At 36.7% G+C, this 20,625-nt stretch overlaps 1 pseudogene; it reads right to left on the bottom strand.

Annotated features, from left to right (window-relative positions):
• Positions 1-717: 717 nt before the first annotated feature.
• Positions 718-1,657, bottom strand: LOC101543969 (olfactory receptor 4C15-like; annotated as a pseudogene).
• Positions 1,658-20,625: the final 18,968 nt, after the last annotated feature.

Genomic DNA, 20,625 nt, shown 5'->3' with positions numbered 1-20,625 from the left:
AAGATTATGGCAAATAAAAATAAAGTTTTCAAAAGTCTGGTGAAAGAAGCGATTGGAAAGTACAGTTCTTTTTACATTTTTCTAGTGAAATACTATATAGTTCAAATTTTTCAAAAAAGTTTATTATTACAAACTTTTAGAAAGCTGACCTCAATGACCTGGTATCTAAATTAGCTACATTATTTGAGATGAGATGTTACTAAGAAGAAATTAGTATGTTATGTTGATTCCAGAAAAGGTTTATGAATATCAAACTAGCAGAATCATTATTGTATAAATGCACTCCATGAACATTTAAAATATTGTATAGTTCAACCAGATTTCTTTGCAGGGCATTTTGAAACTGAAAAAACTCCTCACATTTCTAAATACAAAAATTTCCTCTTTAGAAAAATTGAACAAGCTTTGTTCCTATTCCATAGACATACTTAGCTTCAATCACAAAGGATTTATAATTGTAACACAGATTGCAAACACTGATGACTTATTTCAGTTAATATTTTATAATGCTTAGATTTTAAATATGGATGCAATTCATCTCTAACTTTTAAGTAAGAATTCTGAGGTGATATTCAAGACAGTGAAACATTTTCCCAAACTTTTATAATTTATGTTGTTTATTGCCTCACCTTCATTCAAATCATGCAACTACATAATATTACATCAAGAAGATTTTAAGTTTTTACAAAAAAAACTTTATTTTCTGTGCAGAATGATTTATTTTTTATCAGAATTAACCATTAATCTTTTCCACAATTTGGTTATGGCATTCTTTACCTCCTTATTCCTGAAAGTATAAATTAAGGGATTGAGCAGAGGAGTTAGCATGGTGTAGAATATCTCCACCATTTTATCAAAGTAGAAAGCAGATGGAGGCCTTGCGTACTCAAATATGCACGGGACAAAAAACATAACCACAACAGCAATGTGAGATCCACAGGTGGAGAGGGCTTTCCTCTGCCCTTCAGTGCTGTGACTTCTTAGAGAAAACAAGATGACCCCATAAGACACAAGTAACATGGAGAAGATCAGGATGCAGATGAACCCACTGTTGGCCACCACCAAAAGGCCAAAGACATAAGTATCAGTGCAGGCAAGCTTCAGTAATGGGAACAAGTCGCAAGCGAAATGATCAATGATATTGGGACCACAGAAGGGCAGCTGGGAAGTAAAGGCAATTTGGATAGTGGAATGAAGAAGTCCTCCAGTCCAGGCTACTCCAATCAAAATGCCGCAGAGCCTTGAAGTCATGATGGTAGAATAGTGTAAAGGCTTGCAGATGGCCACATACCTGTCATAGGCCATGGCTGTGAGGACGATCATCTCTGCTCCAGCAAAGAAGTGTCCAACAAAGAGCTGGGTCATACAGCCTCCAAAGGAGATGGTTTTTTTTTTTATAGAGAAGGTCAACAATCATTTTGGGGGCAATGACAGAGGAGAGGCACACATCCAGGAAGGATAGGAAAGCCAGGAAGAAGTACATGGGGGAGCCCAGGAGTGCTGGACTGCTCAGGATGGTCACCACAATCAGTAGGTTACCAGTGACAGTTGCAATGTAGACAACCAGAAGTATAACTAATATTATTTTCTGAACATCTGGATTCTGTGAGAGTCCCAGGAGGACAAATTCAGTAACAAAAGTTTGATTTTTCATGAATTCTAAGGAGAAGCTCTAAGCTACCAGAGTAGGCGTCATATAGTATCTGCAACAGAAGAATAAAATGCACACACCACATCTTTTCAATAACATGTATATCAATGATATATTTCATTCTTTGCATAAATTATTATCAATTCTCTACATTATGAGATGCAACATTAGAAATTTGTAAAATTGGGTAGTGTAAGAGAGCAGGTCAAATGTGATGGAGAACTTGCTATTAAATTGTATAAGAAAGTCTTAATTTTCACAATCTTATGTGAAAATGTTGAGAAGTAATTTTATATCAATAGTCAATTCTCATTACTTAGAAATAAATTTCTTGAATGAATTGTAAAGAGTGATACTATAAATTTTTAGGTTCTGAGTGTTTGATACATGATTTTTGTTTTTTATTTCCTTATCTTCTACATTTTTATTTACGTATAAGTATTCAACATATATACACACATTTATTTTGTAGCCTGACATTTTTATCACCTTTTTTACTTCTAGTTTTTTAGTGACATTTTTCAGTTCTTGATGTAAAATATCACATCATTTGTGAATAGTAATAATTTAAAGCATTTAGCGTTTTGAATTCCTTTTAGTTCTTTTCCTTGCTTTCTTGTTGTAGCTAAGGAAAAAAATATATCATAGATAGTAGTAGTGAAAGTGCTCATATTACAGAAAAGACTTTAAATTTTCCCTTTGAAGTATAATCTTGTTGTTGAGTTATTGAATATGGTCTTTACAATATTGAATTAGATTTCTTCAAATTGCATATTATTGTGGGTTTTAATATGTGAATTTTATTCTCCCTGAACTTTCTCCTTAAGGTTGTGAGGGAGATGGGACAGTGGAGGGTTATTGATACTTTGGTGGTAGAGTGGTTGAAGTACCATTATCAAAAGAAATCAATAGTATAGAAACTATTGTAACCAATACTACCTCAATAAATTATTTTTAAAAAGAGATCCAGAATTCACATTGCATTTTAAGTTTTTAGGAAAACTTATTCAATGTTGTCTTAAGCATTATATTAGAGTATGAAATGAACCAATTTTTATAACTTATCTACAAATAAATGGAAAAAAATGCATCCAGATTCAAGGTATTTTAAAAGTCATCGTTATCTCACTAATTTTGTGAAAGATAAATTATGTAGAGCTCTTAAGATGAATTATTTGTTTTAAACAGAGTACAACACATCTGAAAAATGCCATATTTTATTAATATATACTTACTACAACAAATATACATGCGTTGATCTTGACTAATTATTTAAAATTAAGTATATTATTAATTAAAAATCTGTACCATTATGAAGCAAATTTCAAATTCAATTATGCCACTAAACCATTATTCTAGCAGTATCATCTGTAAATAGCCTCTGATATATCTTATTATTCTCTCTTGCCTAGAGGAAACTCATTCTGTAAAAGAAAAGAAATTGGGGGCTCTGGAGTGATAGCACAGCAGGTAGGGCACATGCGGCCAACCTGAGTTTGATTCCCAGCATCCCATATGGTCCCCCAGCACCGACAGGAGTAATTCCTGTGTTCAGAACCAGGAGTAACCCCTGTGCATCATCTGGTGTGACCTGAAAAGCAAAAATAAATAAATAAAAGGACACTTGCTTTGTATTGGACTAACCTGCATCTGTCTGGCAGTACATATATATAATCTTGGAGCATTTCCAGGTATGGTCACTGAGTACAGAGCCATGTGTAAGCCCTGAATACTGTCAAGTGTGGTCCCCAAACCAAAAATCAAATTTTATTTAAAAATAAAATAAAAGATAAAAGCTGTTCACCCTTATCTAGCACAATCTCCACCATTACATCTATTTCAAATTTACAGCAATATCTTGGGAAATATATTTTTCATAGATAGCTTTTGAGTGCATATCACAGGACTATTGTGAGGATGATTCTCATTCATTATCCATAATTAGAATAAGCAAAATGTTACCTACAGTAAAATTCCCTTAGCCAGTAGAAATTGCCATCCTTTTTGACTTAAAAAAGTCAAAAGAGAATCCTTTTCCTTTGGTTATTCATATAACTACTAAAACACTATTTTCTACAGACTGATACAGCATCAAAGAATGATTGTGTTAATAGACATAGCAATAGATTTTATGTTTATATGTATATTAGTATATACACCTTTTATATTTAGTATATAGTAAGGATATAACTTATCACAATTAAATTTTCATAGTCCCATGAATATCAAGTATAATAGTCAAATAAAATAATGTTAATAAAGCTTTATGCTATTAACTGCTTTTGGTTTAATTGAGTACATCAGATTCAAACTATCTTCAAAATTAGTCTCCTCTATGCATTTCTTATTTCATGGAGCAAATGACTTTAGTTTTAAATATACACATTCTACTTGTGTAACTAGTTTAATAAAAACACATTTTATAAAAGATCCTGTGAGGAAAAAATAAGGAAATACATGCTAAAACAATTGTATTTCCAAGAGATAGTGTCAATAAGTCCCAAAGCTAGGGACACAGAGAAAATCAAAATAAATTTATTTGCAACTTGTTTCATCAAGATCACAGCTTTTAAGTACATCTTCTAATCATTCATTTATGAAAAAACATAATATTTTGGCTATAGGCAGATACATCATTTAAAAACCATATAACATTTGTTAATATCTTATTAGTGCCCAGATAAATTGTCCCCTGGATCCCCTGGGTCCCCTGCATGAGAAGGTGTCACTTATTATTTTTTTCCAAGAGAAGGTTTCTTTCATCTTTACAATAGCTTCATTGAAAAATATCACCTAGGGAGATAGCTCAGGAGTGGATTTTAATTTTAGGAGTGATCAAGTCTTCTATATCAATCTAATAGTGAAATAACTCAAAAACTCTCCACTTCCTAATCTAGAATTTGCTAACAAATAAACTAATTTAAAATTTAAATATCCACAATATAAAAAACAAAAATCCCTCTACTTTCGTGAAAACATGGACAGCATAAAGCACTGTATATTAGCCCAAAGTTTCCATGAGTTCCTTAAAATCATGGGTTTTATGGTGTTAAGTTCATTGTAAGTTATAGGGAATAGGTAAAAACTAAAAATGTATGGTGATTCAATACATTATTCTATTCCATATGATTTAGAATGCCACTCCTGGACATTCGTCAAACAAAGATACGTAAATTCTGCTTCAAATGAGTATTTGTACTGCCTGGTCCTTGTCAGGAATCTTCACGGTAGCCATAAAGGGAATCAATCCAAAATTAAAATAACAGAGGACTGCATAAACAGTTGTGATAGTGATATTCAAAGATAGCCCAGTACTACATTTTTTAAAAAGATGAACTTAGGCTTTGGGGTAGAATGGATGGATCTGGATGTGGTTATGCTAAGGGAATTTAGTAAGGAAGTATGCAACAATTATCAGACGGCTTCACTCAATGTGAATTGCTAAAACAATCTGGCAAGACACCTATCTTCTAGACTCAGTAAAATCTATGGTTACTGAAGGGAAAGGGGAAGGGTGGAAAATGAGCAAGGAGTCTGGGGAGGGGTGATTGGAATGGTAGTAAAATATGAGGTATGGTAAAGGTGAACATTACATAGAAAGCTGTATGATACTGAAACCTAAACATAAGCAGCCAAAGGAAAATTAATAGATAAATTTAAATTAAGTAGAAAGGAACTTGACTGAAATTCAGCTTGTTGCCTTTGTGGCAGTTCACCCCAATAAAGCCAATCCTATTGCTAGGGCTGGAGTTATAGTACAGTGGGTATGGCGTTTGCCTCAGTGGACCTGGCTCCGATTCCCAGAATCCTATATGGTCCCTTGAGCACCGCCAGGGGTAATTCCTGAGTGCAGAGCCAGGAGTGACCCCTGTGCATCACAGAGTTTGATCCCAAAAGCAAAAAAGTAAAATAATAATGATAAAGAAAGAAAAAACCCAATCCTATTGGCATCTTTGACCTCCATCTAGGAGCGTCTTGGTAGAGGAGAGGAACAAACACAAAAAGAAAGAAATGCACAGAAGAGGACTGGTCAAGGGTTAGTTAGGGTCTCCTGGGCAATCATGAGTGAGCTCACTGGCTCAGTTTTTCAATATATGATTGCTCCCCCACTCTCACTCCCAGCTATGAGCCATTGTTCAAGTTCAGAGAAACATTAAGGACAGTTGTAAGCACATCCAAATTCAATAAGAGTGTTAAGAGCAGAGGCTGAGATACTTCACAGAGCCAATAGCAGGCATCCTTTCCTAGCTGGTGATGAATTATAGATGTTTTTGGAATGAATTGTGCAGGTACTATTTAGGAATATTGCTTATCTGTGGAACATAATTGACGCAACTATTCAGAATTTTAATGTAAAAAAATCAGTTATCAACATAAAACTTTATCAATATTGTCTAATTTCACTATTTTATTGGTTCCCAGAGGACTCTCCAGACCTTAGGACTTTGTTAGGGGGATGATTTTCCACACCTGGTATTGAATTCTAGAACAGGAATAGAGATGTTATTTGAAAAGATAAGTATCTGTGAATAAAACTGGATATTTTATTGAGAAAAAAATTATTCTCTCATCATTTGACAAAATTTTTGGTAATATTAGAATAAATTCATCAGAAATTAATATAGATTTTCATATACTGGTGATTAATCTACAATGAGAAGATACTTTAAATTTAAATGCTGCCAAAGAATAATATATTCTTAAATACAACTATTTACCCATAATTCATATTTTTCATCATCCAATGTAACTTTTCTCAAGAGAGGGAGATCCAATGTAACTATCATCTTCTATTTATTATTTTCATTTTCTAATGCTTTTATTTTGGGGTCACACTCAGTGGTGCTCAGGACTTTTTCCTGGCTCTTTGCTCAGGAATCGAGCCCTGGCAGGGTCAGGGATCCCATGTAATGCTGTGGACCAAACCCAGGATTGCAAAGTGCAAAGGAAACCCCCTACCTGCTGCACTATCACTCCAGCCCTTGTCTTGTTTTCTATCCAGGATAATTAGTTTACGTACTTGGAACTAACATACTAACATACTGTACAATTTTATAATGAATGGTTTAATTATTGGAAACTTTATACAAAGTGTTACTTCTTATGTCTAAGGTTTCTATCCTCAAAATTCACCGTGATATCAATTTAGCCCTACATACTCCTCTAGGAAGAAGTGTATTCCAATCTTGAGTGCCATAGAAAATTCTACAGTCTTTTGTTCCCATTTCAACTCCTGAAAGCGCTGTGTGTGTCTCAGTGCTCCTCCTGGCCATTAACTCTACACTCAGGAATCTCTTGGGGCTCTGACCTTGTAACTGACCTCCATGGTAACCCCACAGCCAAGGATTTCTCTCTGGTTATTCTGGCAACAAAATACTTTTCTAATAACATAATGACTTATAAAACAACACAAAATTCAGTTTTCACCTTTAAGTGGTTACAATTTTCAAAATTATACGAGAATATGCAGCCGATTAACTTAAAAAAAATTAGTGTGGGATGGAGCATAGTGACATCTCAACAGACTTTAGTGCGTGCAGGAGGGCTGGGTTTGAGGCACCACCAGGCACCCAGCAGTAGGCATGATCCCTTAGCAGAAAAGCAGAAAAGCTCCTGAACAGCACCAGGTGTGACCCAAAGAGAAACCAACAAAAAATTTGTTTTTTAAAATTATATATAATTCAGTCAATTTTGAGTAATTTAACTTGTCACTAATTTCTATATAAGTCAGATTACATCAGTCATTCTAAAAGAATAGAATAAAACTCTTATAATTTTCTTCCCTGTCACATTGCCTGAAATCCATTGGAAATATGATCCAATATCATTGTTTCGCATAAAAGTAATAGGTTTATTTTTTCTATCTAATTAAACACTTTACTTTTCATGATAATCTGGGAATTATATTCTTTTCTCAGATCTTTGTCTCTCCTCAAAGTAGAGTTCTGTTGGTTTATCTGAAAATTTCTAATTTTGGTGTACTAATATTGATATAAGTTTTAAATTCTCTCTATTTTTCTGATATTTTTATAAATGCATTTTTAACTTTATGATTTCAAGCTGACTGAGTTCATTTGAAGAGTGAAACAATACTACTGCAACTAACACAAAAGAATCTCAGACTTCTTTCATTAAATTTATATGATCAATTGCAGATAGAAAGGTCAAAATTTTATGTGATTCTAGTCAATTCAGGAGCATAAAAAATAATACTTACAGTTTTCAGTACTATATCACAATTTTTAATCCTTCCTGAAATCACAAAATACAAATTATACATCTCACCCTGTGTCAGAAATATCAAACATCAATTTTGCAATATCGATAGCAATTATAAAATTTAGTGGATTTTTAAAAATTAAGTACTCTGTTTTGTAACGTCCATCACTTTTTCAAGTTAACTAGACTTTTAGTGAAATACTCAATGGCATGTTTTATATCAATAGTTTATGAACTGTCACTGTCACTGTCACTGTCATCCCGTTATTCATCTATTTGCTCAAGCAAGCACCAGAAACGTCTCTATTTGAGACTTGTTGTTATATTTTTTGGCATATCTAATATGCCACGGGTAGATTGCCAGGCTCTGCCATGCGGGCAGGATACTCTTGGTAACTTGGCAGGCTCTCCGAGAAGGATGGAGGAATCGAACCTGGGTCAGCCAAGTGCAAGGTAAACACCCTACCCGCTGTGTCTATCAACTACAAAAAATATTTGATTCTCAGTGCACTAAATTAGTAGTCTTTATATGCCCCTCAAATCTCAAACACCTGAGTGAAAATAGCCTTTGTTATACCTGATAAAAGAAAGCTATAGGAAGAATAAATGAAGTGCTGATGGAGAGCTAAGACAGAGTAAGGCATGCTTCTATTATAACAAGTCACTCCAAGCACACCCACAGAATATTTTCATATACCACATATTAATGTCTGTTTATAATATAACCAAATGCTATTCTTTTGACATAGACATGTTTTCAAACCCTCGGGACTTGTAACTATAATATAAAATTCTTAAATATAATCTAGAGTCAGAAAAGTTTATGACTAGTACTCATGTACACGATTAAATGTCAGGCCTGTGATTTTAGTCAATTCAGAAGCATGACAGGCAATACTTACAGTTTTAAGTCCTAATCATAATTTTTAATCCTTCCTGAAATCACAAAAATTCAAATTATATATCTCACCCCGTGTCAATCTCTGGAAAGTTCTGGTGATGACAAACTCTTGTTCTCTGTGGATAAATACCCATCCACAGGCTGATCAACAAGTGAAGGTTGTCCCACGATCCTAGTGCTACTTCTATGGGGAAGATTAAGAACATCTCTGGCTGACAGAGTAGAGAGTGTTTTCCATTGTTTGTGCTGCCCTGCTCTCAACATGATTTGGGGTGCGTGGGGATGAAGAAACCCAAATTACCTCCTGGATTTCTGAATGTAACTTAAGAGAATTACCAGGGAAATTATGAACCTATAGAATTGTGTCTTATTCTCCTGGGAATGTGGACATTTTCAAACAATAAGATATTCGGTGCTTGGTACCCTACTCAACTTTAATGTAGCTAACTAATTAGGATTTTCATTTTTCATTCTTTACACCTTTTTTATAATTGCTCCTAGATTTCTCTATGAAGATGCTTTCATTCCCATCAGAAGAAAACATTGGATATTTATGGGTGAAATATACTGTATTTGCAAAATAATCCTGAAATTTCTAATAGATAAAGTTTTAATATTTCACCTCAGAATCTCACAATTTTTTTTACATTTACAAACTTATGAACTTTCATGTTTGCATTTCACTCATACAGTGATCGTTTTCATCCCTCCACCAGTGCCCATTCTCCTCCACCAATGTTCCCAGTATCCCTCCCACCACCAGCACCCCAACCCCTACCACCACACCCTGCCTCTGCGTCAAGGAATTCCCTTTTGTTCTCTCTCCTTTTGGGTGTTGTAGTTTGCAACAGAAGAATTGAGTGGCCATCATGTTCAATTTAGATTTATAGTCTACTTTCGGCACACATTTTTCAACGTGAGTGGGTCCTCCCAACATCCTCTTCTTTTGGTGTTCCCTTCTCTATCTCACCTGCCTTTTCACCCCGCATGTGAGGCCAGTTTCCAAGCTGTGGGATAGACCTCCTGATTCTTATCTCTACTACTCTTGGTGTTATTCTCCCATTCTGCAACTTTATATTCCACAGATGAATGTGATCTTTCTATGTCTGTCTCTCTATTTCTGACTCATTTCACTCAAAATGATACTTTCCATGTTCATCCACTTATATGCAAATTTCATTACTTCATCTTTTCAACAGCTGCATAGTATTCCATTGTATAAATGTGCCAAAGTTTCTTTAACCAGTCATCTGATTTTGGGCACTCCAGTTTTTTTTTCCAAATTTTGGCTATTGTAAACAGTGTTTCAATGAACATAAAAATGCAGATGTCATTTCTACTATACCTTTTTGCCTCTCCGGGGTATATTCCCAAGAGTGTATTGCTGGGTCAAATGGGAGCTCAATTTCTAATTTTTTTGAGAATCATCCGTATTGTTTTTCAAAAGGGCTGAACCAGTCGAAATTCCCACCAGCAGTTAAGGAGAGTCCCTTTCTCCCCACATCCACGCCAACACTGGTTGGTTTTCTTCTTTTTGATGTGGGACAGTTTCTGTGATGTGAGATGATATCTCATTGTTGTTTTGATCTGCATCTCCCTGATGATTAGGGTAGCGTAGAGCATTTCCTCATGTACCTCTTAGCCATTCGGATTTCTTCTTTGAGAACATTTCTGTTCATTTCATCACCCCATTTTTTGATGGGGTTAGATGTTTTCTTCTTGTGGAGTTCAACCAGTGCCTTGTATATCCTTGATATCAACCTCTTATTGGATGGATATTGGGTGAATATCCTTTTCCATTCTGTAGACTGTCTTTGTATTTTGGACACTGCTTCTTTTGAGGTGCAGAAGCTTCTCTGTTTAAGATAGTTCCATTTGTTTATCTGTTTTCACTTGGTTGGCCAGTGGCGTGTATTCTTTGAAGATGCCATTGGCTTCAATATCGTGGAGGGTTTTCCAGAACTTGTCTTCAATGTACCTTAGGGATTCTGGTATGGAGTTGAGGTCTTGAATACATTTTGATCTGACTTTTGTACGTGGTGATAGGTAGAGATCTGAGCCCATTTTTTTTTTTGCATGTAGCTGTCTAGTTTTGCCAGCACCATTTTTTAAAAAGGATTTCCTTGCTCCACTTCACATTTTTTGCTCACTTATCAAAGACTAGATGATCATATATTTGGCAGGGGCAGAGGTGTCAGAATATTTAACCCTGTCCCATTGGTCTGGGGCTCTGCCTTTGTTCCAGTACTGTGCTGTTTTAATTACTACTGCTTTGTAGTAGATTTGAAGTTAGGGAAGTTCATACCTCCCTTTTTTTTTACCAGGAATTGTTTTAGCTATTAGTGGGAGCTTATTATTCCATATGAATTTCAGGAGTGTTTGCTCCATTTCTTTGAAGAATGTCCTCGGTATTCTTATAGGGATTGCATTAAATTTGTACAATGGTTTGGGGAGTATTGCCATTTTGACAATGTTAATTCTTTCAATCCATGAGCAGGGGATATCTTTCTAAATCCTCCTGTCCTCTTTTTTTCTCCTGAAGTGGTGTTTTGTAGATTTCTTTATACAAGTCATTTACCTCCTTAGATAAGCTGGTCCCAAGGTACTTGATATTTTGAGGCACAATTGTGAATGCTATTGCTTCTTTCATATCGCTTTTTCTTCAAAAAATTATTTGCGAATTTGAAATCCATGGACTTTCGGGGATTGATTTTATAGCCTGCAACTTTACTGTACAAGTCTATTGATTCTGGCAGTTTCTTGGTAGAGGTTTTAGGGTTCTCTAAGTATAGTATCATATCATCTGCATATAGTGAGAGCTTGATTTCTTCCTTTCCTATCTGTATGCCCTTAATAACTTTTACTTGCCTAACCGTTATTGCAAGTACTTCCAGTACTATATTGAGCAGAAGTGGAGAGAGTGGGGATCCTTATTTCGTCCCTGATCTTAGAGGGAAGTCTCTTAGTTTTTCCCCATTGAGGATGATGCTTGCCATAGGCTTGTAGTAAATGGTTTGACTATATTGAGAAAAGTCCCTTATATACTCATTTTGTCGAGATTTTTCATCATAAGTGGGTGCTGGATCTTGTCAGAATCTAACAATCTTTTACCTTTGGAAGAATTTACTGAGGAACTGTATCTCTGGCATTATTTCTATGTTTATCAAAAATTAACAATGATAACAGGATAAATTTATTAAACATTTGCAATGTGTTTGGAGTTTTTTCATGTAGTATTTCATTTAATTTTAAAGAAAATATTATTTTTATAGTACCCATTTATGACTAATACAGCTAAGAATTATAGAACCTATTCAGCTAGGAAATTGGAAAGTAAGAATTTAATTCAAAGCATTTACGTTCTAAAGTTTTATCTTCTTAAATGCTTAAATCTTAGATTTCTATTGATAGAAACTGAAATTAACATCAAGCACCCAAGTACTCCTTTCTCAGCCATCACTGTCATCACAGTCATCCCATTGCTCATCGATTTGCTCGAACAGGCACCAGTAACATCTCCATTGTAAGATTTGTCCTTACTGTTTTTGGCATATCCAATACGCCACAGGTATCTTACCAGGCTCTGCCTTGTGGGCGCGATGCTCTCGGTAGCTTGCCGGGTTCTCCGAGAGGGCCAGAGTAATCAAGCCCACTCAGCCGCGTGCAAGGCAAATGCCCTACCCACTGTGCTATCACTCCACCTCAATCTCAGACATGACATTCTATATTAATGAGAAAGCCCAAGGCCCTCCAAAAAATTCTATTAGTTAATTAAACCATAGTGAAACTGTTTTGAGCAACCTGAAAGTTAAGAATCAGAACATAAATACATTCTTTCTATCATTGAACAATATATTTCTCTCTAACTAAAGAGTATCAGTGGGAGAAACAATTAGGCAGAATTTGATTAACAGTTTCTATCTATTTATAAACATAAGTGGTCAAGTATGAAAACTTCTTCATATAAGAGAAAGCATGATTATCAGGAAGTCATGATCTTTTTTACTGATCATTAAACATTTCTCTATACTAGAACTGACTGATCACTAGTATCACATGTAGTTCCGTTGACCTTTGGTTTGCTTGAGTGGGTGCCAGTAAAGTCTCCATTTGTCCCTGTTGCATGCTAGTGCAGCCCAATGATATCTGCTTGCTCCAGGAAAACGAAGAGCCTCAAATCGTTCATTAGGGATTTAAAAAATAAATCTTACCATCTAGTTGGTGGGTAGCCATGAGGTCTTCTGACATCCCCTGGAATCCAGTGTTGGTAACAGCTGTAGTCCAGCGGTCGTCTCTGTATTGCATTACATGACCGGCCCATCTGATTTTTGATGTCCTGGCAAACAAGACAGCATCCCTGACTTTTGACCATCCACGGAGGTCAGAACTCCGGATTCCTTCCCTCACTTGAGTGAGACATGATATTGCCAGAATAGTTCTTTCAATTCCTCTTTGGGATACCCTAATAGCATTCTCATCCTGTTTGCGTAGGGCCCAGGTCTCTGAGGCATATGTTAGTGCAGGAAGAACGGTGGAATTGAAAAGATGTGCCCGGAGTCGGAGGTTCTTCATTCTCTTAACCACCTCTCCGATGCTCGTGAATGCATTCCACGCTGCTCTCTGCGTCCTGCGCCGTTCTGGCACCATGTCGTTCCTCATGTTGATTTCTCGACCCAGGTACACATAGCTGCTGCATTCGGAGATGTTCATTCCATTGAGAGAAAATGGAGATTCAGGGACTAGTTCATTTTTCATAAACATCTTTTTGTTGAGATTCAGCTGCAATCCGACCTTTCCATACTCGTGGTCGATGTGGGCCAGCATTTGTGCCGCTTGGCTAATGTTTGGTGTTATGAGAACAATGTCATCAGTCAATCGGAGGTGGTGTAAGTGCCGAACGTCTATCTTCACTCCCATTCCTTCCCATTCCAGTCCTCACATGATGTTCTCAGGAGTGGCACTGAAGAGTTTTGGTGATATGATACCACCCTGCCACACCACTCTCTTTACATCAATGATCACTTCCTTGTAGAATGGTGAGATCCTGGTGGTGAATCCACAATTCAGGTCTCAGAGGATTTTGATATCCTGAGTTTGAATGCCCTGTTTGGCCAGGGCTTCGATGACCGCCTCAGTCTTAACAGAATCGAAGGCCTTCTCCAGCCCCCGCCAGGGCCGGGGCTCGGCTCCGGCCGGCCGGGTTTTCGGCCCGGGTGCCCATGTCTCTGCAGAGCCGGTGGATGTGGAAGGAGCGGGAACCAGAGACAGCTTTTGGAATTGGGGTTCCAGCATCTGGCAGAATTTTCCCTGGACTTTATACAGAAATCCAAAACGACTTAACATTTATAATTGTCAGCAATGTGAAACGGTTCCTTTTGAACAGGTCTGACTTTGGGGGGGAAACTCCAAATAATAACAGTAAGTTTTTGTTGAAATATTGAAGGTTTTTAATGTAGAAGCCAGCTCTCTGGACTGTGAACTAAGCAAACTAATTATCAAATGTAGTAGGTCTGTCTCTCTTGCTTGGAAACTCTAACAACTATAGTGAGTTTTGTGTTGAATTATGGAATGTAATCAAGGTAAAGAAAAAATGAAGTGAAATTCATTAGTTATACAGTAGGCGGTAGGGGGTGGGGGCGGGGGGTATACTGGGGTTTCTGGTGGTAGAATATGGGCACTGGTGAAGGGATGGGTGTTTGAATATTGTATAACTGACATATAAACCTGCGAACTTTGTAACTTTCCACATGGTGATTTAATAAAAAGTTTAAAAAAAAAAAAGAATCGAAGGCCTTCTTTAAGTCAATGAACGTTAGACAGAGCAGCATATGGAACTCTCGCGAAACTTCAATGAGTTTGGTCTCTGTGTGGATATGGTCTATCATGCTGAATCCTCTTGGGAACCCGGCTAGCTCTCATGGTTGTCCTTCTTCTAGTGTTCTGCCTATTCTATTTAGGATGACAGGAGTGAAAAACTTGTAGACGACAGACAGGAGGCAGATTGGGCAATAGTCACCGATGTCGTGGATGTCTCCCTTCTTGTACAACAGAACGGTCCTACTGGTTTTCCACTGGGACGGAACCTTGCATTCAGACATGTAGCTTGTGAAGAGTCAGGCCAGTGCATTGATGAGTACTGGCGGCAGATTCTTCAGGTGTTCAGGTGATTTTAATGTCAAGATAGGTCCGAGAAAGTCACCCAAAGAACTCCACATTGGGACACATGGCTTAGAATGGAAAGATCAGGGTGAGAGACTGTCTGAATTCATTATATCGACCAAGACCATCCATGATAACTCACAGTTCAAGAAGGCCGAATCTAAATGCTGGACATAGGAGTCTCCTGGTGGACAGTTCCACAATAAAATTGACCACATCATATTCAATCAAAGGTTTTGCCTGATCGATGTCACTGTTTTCCCAAAATTCCAAACGGGATCAGACCAGCGTCTTTTTCGTGTGAAATTCTAATTCACATAGCAGGGAGAAAAGTCTGCAAAACTTAAGACTAAGAAGGCAATTCCCAGAAAGACCACCAACTGGGAGCCCTTTGGCTCTATTTCAGCAACGTGGGAAGATGCCGTCCTTGACAATATCGACAAGGAATACGATCGACTGGTTCAGCACCTCCATGTCTGTGCGAAGAATGCCGAGAGTAAGAATGCCACAAACAGATGCCTGTCTTCAGGAACTCTCAAGCTCATTAGTCAATGTGGTTTGGTGCTAGCCTCAGATAACCACAAGCTAACGTCTGAGCTCACAAAGCTGTGCAGAGATGCAATAAAGGAAGAGAAGAACAACAGTGTTGGCCATTGCAGCAGAAGCCGGAAAAAGTATTCACAAAGCTCACCTGTCCTTTGCCAACTACAAGACCAAGATGACGGCCCTCCGGCGTTCCGAAAGATCTGTCACATCCTTCAGAAAGGCAATGGAGAGGATTATTTACGACTTCTACTCGGATCTCTTTGACAGCCATGTCCACCTGCCCACATACCAAATTCCGTAGAATGGATATGGCATTCCCAACATCCTCCCTTCCGAAATCTGACATGCCATTTCATTGGTAAAGAGGTGTACAGCACCCGGTCCAGACAAGGTCAGAGAACTGACTGATGCCTAATAAAAATTTATTTCCTTGATAGACTTTTATATTTCTTACTTCATGTCTCACTTTTTAAAGTTGGCATGGATTAATTTCTCATTGGCTCTATTTCTTTATATTCTGAAAATCATTTTAACGATGCAATATTAATCAGTATGATACAGTATTATTCAGTATGCTATTTTATAACTTAGAAATTTCTAAGGATATAATTATTACCAATAGGTTTGAATTAATAACTATATATAGTGATAGAAGGAAATTAATATATATACATATATATATGCCGCACTTAGTGGTGCTCACGGATGACTCTGGGCCAGCGCTTGCGGATCACATGTGATGAGGATTGAACACAGGTTGGCAGCATGCAAGGCAGCTACTTACTCCAGTCCACTTACAAAGAATTTTACATGATGGTCCAACATGAATTTTGGGTCTAGAAGTTAAGAATTCCTAGCAAATCAACAGATTGACCATGGAGATTCAAAATGCCAATGAAGTAGAGTTAGAGTCTATTCAGATTCCAGATCTCTTCATTACTCACAACATAGCTCATTGGTTTACCTAAATATTTCAACTTTAATCTTTATATTAATGGGATTTAAAAGAAATTTGTGGGACTGGAACCATAGCACAGTGGGTAGTGGGTTTGCCTTGCACACGGCCAAACTGGGTTCAATTTCCAGCATCCCATATGGTCCCCTGAGCAGTGCCAGGGGTAATTTTTCAGTGCAGAGCCAAGAGTAACTCCTGTGCATCGCCGGGTCTAACTCAAAAAGAAAAAAAAGAGATTTGTATTTCTACCTCCTTTGATTAATGCATTGCTTTATTTTCTATTTTTCTGCAGATTGAATTCCTTTTAGGGGACATGAACAACTAACACAAAAAACAGAGTTCTTGCATTTGAATAAATTTTATCAACTTGAGGCACAAGTATAAAGTTATTTGTGACATCATATGCATTTAATACATTAAATGCTATTTTCTAATTGAAAATCTGTTACAAGCCACTTTTCACCCTTGGTTTTCTTCCATATGCTATTTGATAGGACTTCATGTTAAAATATTGAGTCCTACTTCTGTACTCTGCAAATTTTAAGAATCACTTGAGTCACAGTGTTCTTACTTTAGTATTCATTACACATTCTCTGATGTCTAAAAGACTAGAGTGGAAAGAGATGTTTTAGATGTCTGGTTAAGGAGAGCTTTATAAAGAATAAGAGCTAACAGAGATTTAACACATAATGATGCATGTGCTTCATTTCTAATTTGTATTACATGTGAAAATTTTTAAAAGGAAAAGGAATATATTATGAAATTAGTTCCTTCATGCATTTCCCACAAATATTGGTTTCCAATAACAAATATTTGAGTGTGAAATATTTCACAGTCCTATCGTATAGAGACTGATATATTACTCATTTTCTGCTTGCAAGTCCTTCAAACTAGTAAATATAATCCAAATTTTAAAAATTGACTCTGATGTTTAGTGATGTTGAGCATTTTCTCATGTGCCTCTCAGCTATTCAGATTTCTTCTTTGGGGAAGTTTCTGTTCATTTCATCACCCCATTTTTTGATCGGGTCGGCAGTTTTCTTCTTGCGGATTTCAACTTCTGGCAGAAATCCCTCTGGACGTAGTTACTAAAATACAGAAATCCAGAGCCTCGCGGCCGCTATTGTAGCCACACGACCTCATATCTCTTCATTCTCCGCAATGGAAAACAAAGTATCAAGTGCTTTCTTTCCACCAGGTCTGACTCATGGGGGGGGGGGAATTCCAAACAATAATAATGAGGTTTTAATTGGTATGTAATCAAAGTAAAGAGAAAGTAAAGTGAAATTTATCAGTTACACATGCGGAATGGGGGGATGGAGGGCTCGAAGGTTAGCGGGAGGTTTACTGTGGTTCTTGGTGGTGGAATATGTGCACTGGTGAAGGGATGGGTGTTCGAGCATCATGTAGCTGAGACTTAAGCCTAAAAACTTTGCAACTTTCCACATGGTGATTCAATTAAAAAAAATTGACTCTGAGCAAAAGCCTTATGTGATTAGCTTAAGTGTGATCTAGTTAAATGATAAACCTGTACTATTAAATTCAGAAGGCTCTAATACAACATCCTTCATTTTAAATGCTATATTACACAGTGGAAATCTGTTCTAAATATTTCAGTCAAACCAGTGTTTTTTTGGCTGAAAACTCTGAGCCTTTCTGGAGTTGAGATGCACAACCAACCCCCCCGCTCCGCCCACTCCTGTATTTCCCAAAGCATTGGCAGCCACATCCACATTTCACCCCCACTGCCATGTAAGCTTAGCTACCTGTCCTGTTTCAGAGACTCATAATCAAATCCCTAAAGAAATCAATAGGGGCCTAAAATTTCTTTGATACCTTGTCCTGGATGTAACTCCTGGGTTCAATTCAAAGGGGGGAATGACTCAAGTTTCCACCCACAAAAGCCCCAGCACTGCACTCAGATCCCAATATCTGCTACCATGCTCCAGATGGACTGCCTGGTTAAATATTCTTGATTTTTCGAGAGTGCATGGCCAAATTCATGGCTGTGCTATTTCTTCAAAGTCTACAATTGTAGCATCCCAATAGGAGCCCCTCTGATTGGTCGTGAATGTAACTTAGATGCCAAATAATATTGTTAAATAATTTTTGACTTCCTTAGTACAATAGAATGTCACTGTATGCTCTCGATGACAGTCTGGAACCCAGTAGAGTAAAACCGAGAAAAAATGTCAGGAGAATAGGAGTAATATACATTGTTATAAAAAGCAGAGGTTACCTCCATAAAATATCTCTTTATAGATTTTAAATCAAGAAGTTATGAGGTGAATTTGTAGAAAGGTAATGTAAAACCATTTGAGCCAGAATATACTAATGTTTTAATTTAATAATCAAGTGAAAATTTAAGGCCATAGAAACAGGAAAGCAGTGCTGCACTGCTCAGCATGTCTTATTTCAGATGAACACCTCTTCAGAGTTTTGTTGCTGGATTCATCCATTATTCCTCACAGATTTTGTGAAGGTTCAGGAGTAGGAACGTAAAAGTAAAGAGAGCCACATAGTATTTCATTGTGTATATGAACGAGTAAGTGAATGATGCTTGGATGTCCCGCTCAGGATGGGAGATGCGTACTGGAAGTAGACTTTGGAACAAACATGATGACCACTTACTACCGATATCGCAAATCATAACACCCAAAAGAAGACAGAGAGTAAAAGGGAATGTGCCTGCCACAGAGGCAGTGAGGGAATTGGAGGGACGGGAGGGATACTGGGAACATTGGTGGTGGAGAATGTGCACTGGTGGAGGGATGGGTACTCGATCATTGTATGACTAAAACGTAATCACTAAAGTTTGTAAGTCTGTAAGTGTACCAAATGGTGATTCATGAAAAAAATATTAAAAAATAAAATTGAAAAAAAAACAAATAAAAAAAGTAGAGAGAGCTAGAGTGCTGTTACAGTGGCTAGAATGTTTACCTTGTACTTAAAAGACACTGGTTGGATCCTTGGTATCCCATAGTGTGCCCCAAGCACTGCTAGGATTAATTCCTGAGTGCAGAGAGAGGAGAACTGCCGGATTTGACAAAAAAGAAAAAAAAGATAGAGCATGTTATCGCCCCTATTAAACTCTTGATTCTTATTTTGGTTTGCTGAGTTGTTTTGATTTGGGGCCATACCCAACTGTGCTCAGGAATTTTTCCTGGACTGAGCACTCAGGAATCACTTCTCACAGAGTTCAGGGACCATTCGGCATTGTGAGTATCAGACCTGGATTCATTCGCAGGGAAGACAAGTTCCCTTCCTGCTGCAACATCTCTCTGGCTTTAGTCTATTGACAATTTAAAGTCAAAATGATATCTTATACTATAAAAAAGTCATGTTTTTTTTCCATTGCTATTTTTGCTTTATGATATGCACATGCTATACAGCCTAAAATGTATACATACTAGTGCATTGATATCTGTGCCCAAATCAAAGAAAAGATTGTGGCAAATGAAAATAACGTTTTCAAAAGTCTTTTGAAACAAGGGATTAAAAATACAGTACTTTTTTACATTTTCTTAGTGAAAAACTATATAGTTCAAGTTTTTCAAAAAAGATTTCTATTAAAAACTTTTACAAAGCTGACCTCAATGTCCTGGTGCCTAAATTAGCTACATTATTTGAGATGAGATGTTACTAAGAAGAAATTGAATGTTATGTTGATTCTAGAAAAGGTTTATAAATATCAAACTAGCAAAATCTTTATTGTATAAATACACTCTATGAGTATTTAAAATACACATATTTAATTAAAATATTGTATACTTCAACCAGATTTCTTTGCAGAAAATAGGATAAAGAAAATTTTGATACTAAAAAGACTCCTTATAAATCTAAATACAAAAACTTTCTCTTTAGAAAAATTGAACAAGCTTCATTCCTTATCCAAAAGCATACTTAACTTCAATCACAAAAACAGATGACAAACACTGATGATTTATTTTAGTTAATTTTTTCTAATTGCTAGAATTTAAATATGAAAACAATTTATCTCCAACTCTTAAGTAAGAATTCTGAGTTGATATTCAAAACAGTGAAACATTTTCCCAGAATCTTTATAATTTATTTTGTTTATTGCATCACCCTCATTCAAATTGTGCAGCTACATAATATTTGTAGTTACATAATATATTACATCAAGATGATTTGAAGTTTTTACAAGAAATTTTATTATCTGTGCAGAATGAT

This window comes from Sorex araneus, chromosome 6 (assembly GCF_027595985.1).
Source record: "Sorex araneus isolate mSorAra2 chromosome 6, mSorAra2.pri, whole genome shotgun sequence".
Taxonomy (NCBI): Eukaryota; Metazoa; Chordata; class Mammalia; order Eulipotyphla; family Soricidae; genus Sorex; species Sorex araneus.
Note: the sequence above shows the minus strand (reverse complement) of the source record. Positions and strands in the feature narration are given on the sequence as shown.